The following is a 5,594-nucleotide window of genomic DNA, read 5'->3' as shown; positions in this document are numbered from 1 at the left end:
TCAGCCCAAAAGTGGTTTGGCAGTCTAGCGCCTTTCAATATACACTTCCCCATCTCCATGGTGGTTTGCATTTGGTGTTCAAGAACCGAATTTTGCTGAGGCGTATGTGGTGTCATCTCATTTGTTTCTTGATCCCTTTGTTCTTGCAAAAATCTCCAAACTTTGTAGAAACAAACCACCACCATCCGATCTGATTTTCTTCACTTTTCTCCCTGTTTCATTTTCAACAAGTTGTAGCCATTCTTTCAATTTACCAAAAGCTTGAGCCTTTTTGTGAAGAAAGTACACCCACATCTTCCTACTATAGTTGTCGACAATGAATAAAAAATAGGAAGATCCCCCTAAGGCCTGTGTAGGCATCTTACCACACAAGTCAACATGCACCAACTCTAGAGGAGCATTTGCCCTATTCTTGCTTTCTTGTGGGAATGCCTTTCTCTGTTGTTGCCCATCATGCAAGCTTCACACGGTTCTTTGATTTCTACTACTACAGGTAAGTGAGCAACCATACCTTGCTTTTGCATCTCCTTCAGCACTGCAAATCCAATGTGGCCAAATCTTTCATGCCAAAGCCTGCTTGTGCCCACTCCAACAGTGGCTGTAAGAGCACTTAGCTCATACAGGTTGTTCCTCCTTACTCCTATGCCAACAAGATTGCCAGCACTATCTAGAATTTTTGCTCCTATCATGTTGAACCTAACCTCATGGTGGTCAAAGTCAGTTATGGAAGCAATTGATAGCAAATTTCTCTTGATTTGTGGAACATACATCACATTAGATAGTTTCTTAACATCTCCATTTACAAAAACAAATGAAACCATACCTATATCCTCAACAAGGCATTTTGTATTATTTCCAACCGTCACTGTGATGGGTTCCTATAGAGGCTGCATGGAACAATATAGACCCTTCTTGCAAGTCATGAGACGGGAGGCACCACTATCCAACACCCATGAATCAGTGGTTGATGCTTCTTGAACTGAGGAACACTCTTCCTCAATGGCCAAAAATAGATCCAACTCTGCTTCCGCTATGTTAGCTGTCTCTTTTCCCTTATCTGTCTTCTTCAGGGTACCATTCTTTTCATCTGCTTTCTTGACCTGGCAATCTGCAATCACATGGCCCTTCTTTTTGCAGTAGAAGCATTCTCCCTGAAACTTCTTCTTGCCGCCCTTCTTCTTTTTGTCACCACTAGTAGAGGACTCACCTTTGGTGGAGGAACCACCTTTGCCTTTCGCAATTGCAGAGAATGCGGCATCCCCATTGCTACCTACATCTCAAGCTTTAAGCCTCAATTCCTCCTCCATAAGTAAAGCATAGAACTCCTCAAATGACAATGGTTGGGGTCTCACCTGAGTGTTAAGCACTGTTACCAGTCCATCAAACCTTGGTGGACATATTCGGAGACACTGCCGAGCTAGCTCTTCGCTAGTCTTTTGTATCCCAACACCAGCCATCTGGTCATGTAGATTTTTGATTTGGGTTATGAACTCCTCTGCTATCTTTCCTTCATTAAACTTCTCAGCTACGAGCTGATTCTCTAGGTCCTAGATCCTTGTCTGATTTCGCATCTCATACTGACTCTTCAATATGTTCCAGGCCACAGTTGCCTTAGATGTATGCTAAATCAAGGTCAAAATACTATCAGTAGTACTTGTAACTAGGGCACACAAAGCATCTACATTCTTGCATTTCCAAGCTCATAGAAGGTTGGCATTAGGAGATATCGTACTCCTTAGATTTGCTGGGTTGTGATTTTGGGTCAGTTCCCAGTACTGTCTTCAGAAGCTCATATGAATCTAGAATAACAGTAATTTAAAACTTCCATAGAGTGTAGCTCGTACCATCTAGCTTGCCTTCAGTGAAGGCTAGTGGGCGAATCCTCAACGCTTGGATTGTTGGTGCAATAACAGCTGCTGAACTTGAGCTGCTTCCTGTTGAGCCGCTTCCTGTTGCCATCACTTCGTATGCTGTTGAAGCCCTCACCTCTCTTCTATTCTTCGATCCTTAGAGCCGCCTGGGCTCTAATACCATGTTAAATTAAACACGACGCAGCAGAACAAAAACTGAACAAAGAATAGAGAGTACACAACAAACTGGAGATGAACAAAATTTTCCTTCAATACTAATGTAGTATAGATGATGGCTCCATCCACCCGTGCACTCCCACAGTGGAGCTTAGATGGCGATCTAGATAGATACTAGGTGAAGAGCTACTAGCTGGAAGGTCTGATCTGATCTGAACTGATATGATGCAATGGATTGGGGTGGTCGCCTCTTTATAGCTATGAGGGCAATAGTCGGATCAACATAGTCAGTGGAACCGACCAATCAACCTAGTCGGTGAAGCCGACTAGTCAACCTAGTCGGTGGAACTGACTAGTCATCCATGGAATATTCAGGGAATATTTCCTATACCATCGCCTTGGGGGCTCTCACCCTCGAACCCCCACCAAGGGGGCCGTTGGCCCCCCTAGGACCCCTTAGCTAGGGGCCAGCCCCTAGGCCCCAGCAAGAATAAGGGGCTCCCACACAATCACCTTTCTACCATCAATGGTCTCATTGATAGACCTCATCCGACATGCAAGTCAGGATCCATCTAGTGTCCCGGGCTCACACATGGCTTCTCCTCATATGGGGGCCTTACAACTTGAGCACCTTGGACCACTGGTGGTTACCAAGAGGGTGGGGCATTGAGCATATCTAACATCTTCCCCTAGTTCTCAGCAATCCATTCTTTGCTGGTGCTAATGGCTTGCTTGACGGAATTGATGACTTCAAAAAGATCAATGGAAACGAAAGGAGGAAGGTAATGAGAGTGAGGAAGGTAATGAGAGCAAAGTGGAAGAAGTGTTTTGCTGTAAGGCTGCAGGCAAGATGGAAGGAGTAAGCTTGAGGAAAGGAGGTAAGGCTGTGGGCAAGATGGGAAGGAGTAAGCTTGAGGAGAGGAGTAAGGTAACGAGAGCAAAGTGTAAGAAGTGTTTGCTGCAGGTGAGATGTAGAAGACAAACGACTAGAGAGGGATTTATAGAACTGCAGACTCATAATGTGAGATGAAAGATTTGGAATAAAGAATTGGGAGAGGCTGAGATGACTAGATTGTGTGAAGTAACAGATGTAAGACCGTAATGCGAGACATGTAAGATGGTAGATTTTGAGTACATTGAAATCTATAAAATAAAGTGATGGAACATAAGAATGATATGATTATTAGAATCTCATCATGAGATATTTATTTTATATAATAAGTTAGACTTGCCGATGCAAGACCGTAATGCGAGACATATGAGACGATAGATTTTGAGTACATTGAAATCTATAAATTGAAAGTGATGGAACACAAGAATGATATAATTATTAGATTCTCATCATGAGATATTTATTGTATATAATAAGTTAGACTTCGAAAAAAGTAAAACCGATTTAATAAATTTAGAGCGATGAGTTATCCATTGAGTGAAGTAAAAGATGAAAGACCGTAAATGTGAGAGACACATGAGATGATAGATTTTGAATCGGTTTAAATCTATGAAATAAAGTGATTGAAGACAAGAATAATATAATTATCAGACTCCCTTCTTTCGTCCATCCTAGTCCTTCTACAAGCACATTCTTCGTTCATCACTCTTAATTTATCATCTCCCCACCCACCATGGATATCCTAGGCATAGTCAGAGACGTGGAATCTGGAATTGACAGTCTCAAAGAATGGACTGCTGACCAAGGAGCAAGGAGAGACACATGAATTTGATAAGGCTCTCCACTGACACGGATGGAGAGAGAGGAATTCGATGCATAGAGGCAGACAGAGAGGGAGGAGACTGAGAAGATAGTAGAGAGCGAAAGACTTTCACAATGTATTATAAAAGCACGACAAGATCTCTTGGACTTCTTAAGCAACCTATGTTATCGAAGCACTCGGTATGGCCGATTTGATGTAGATGCTGAAAGAACAATAAGGGCCTCCCAAAGAGATTATAAAGAGATAATATGTGACTGCTTGAATTTCTTCCTTCATTGTAATTATGTTGAGGATACGGACGTGGAGTCCATGGAAGATTGGGTTGTTGACAAGATAAGAGATACCAATGATGAGTGCATGTAAGTTTCTTACCTCTTGATGTAATTAAGTAATTATTTGTGGCAATATACGCTATAAAATAGATGCATCCTCATTGTTTTAATAATGCTCTTTTGTAGTACAAAAAGTACAGTGCATATGGATGATATATTCACGTGGAATGCATCGATTCAAAGAGAGTCATGTATGATTATGGAGTCATGGCTAACTTTACACAAGATAGCCGAGCAAGTGCTTCGGATACCAATCTTCTCTCCTTGCAGTTGGATTATTGTGGGACCATATGCGAAATCTATGAAATTGATTTCAAACAATTTAGTATTTTCATTCTTGATGTAAAATGGTTTAGAACTATTTACAATGATCCCCATGTGACAGTATGGAAAGATAGTAGCGGTTTCTTTGCAATAGACTCCACCAAACTTTGGACCAATGAAAGTGATACTTTTGTTCTTGTGAGCAGGTGCATACTAATGATTTAATCAATCGAAGCTTTCATTTTTCAAGATCCATTGATACATGTACTTAAGCATAATTTCATATATATAATTGATGGCATTTGGCACCCATCTTTAATATAGGTGGTTTTTCTTCCGGATCGTTCTGATCCAAGATGGTGGTACATGATCCAAGTTGCACACCACAAAGTAAGCAAATTTTTGAAGATAGAGATGTGGATATGGAGATGCCATTACCAATGCCAGATCCAATTGATCCAGATGGATCTAGCAATGAAGAAGATGAAGATCTCAATATGAGCCAAGAGGAAGATGCACATAATGACATCGTACGGGAGGAAGATGGAGATCACAATATTGAGGAAGAAGATGACGATCATCAAGAATCACCACACTTTATTAAAGAAGATGATCAAGTCTTAGGTGAACGTATGATGCCAGAGTATGATGATGATATAGGAGATCAACTCGGTATAGAGTTAGAGATAGACTTGTTTGGTGCATTAAACTTGGCTCAGGATGAAGCCGTTGATGTAAATGCTCTTCATTGATTTTTTTCATCTCAAACTTGGACATGAATATATGAGCTTTAGACTTGATGTACATGCTCTTGAACTTTTATTCTCTCAAAGGATCAAACATGTATGAAAAGGGGAAAAAATTTGTCATTGGAAAAAACTATCTTTAAAGGTTGGTATGGGAAAAACACTCTGTAAAATGTCGCTATAGGAAACTATCTCAGTGTCACTATATAATGACCGTCTACAAGTCTAGTAAGTGTCACTATATAGCAACTTTGTATAAACGTCACTATATAGCGACACTTGCCTAAAGTCACTATATAGCAACACTTGACTAATCCCTCTTTGATTATTGATGATTAGCGCCCTGCGCACACTAAACGTCGATGCTTAAGCATCGGAATAGGGCCCATGTGTGGCAGCGTCATCCATGAGAGCCTGTAATGGAGTTTGTTATTTGTAAAGTTTGATGGTGGAGGAGGTGGCATTGCGAACCTATATAGACCTCTTGATAAGATAAAATGATAACCCCCA

This window comes from Dipteris shenzhenensis, chromosome 21 (genome assembly GCF_047967505.1).
Source record: "Dipteris shenzhenensis isolate YYH24624 ecotype China chromosome 21, Dip_SZ_1.0, whole genome shotgun sequence".
Taxonomy (NCBI): domain Eukaryota; kingdom Viridiplantae; phylum Streptophyta; class Polypodiopsida; order Gleicheniales; family Dipteridaceae; genus Dipteris; species Dipteris shenzhenensis.
The sequence above is the reverse complement of the archived record's forward strand: the minus strand, read 5'-3'. Positions refer to the sequence as shown.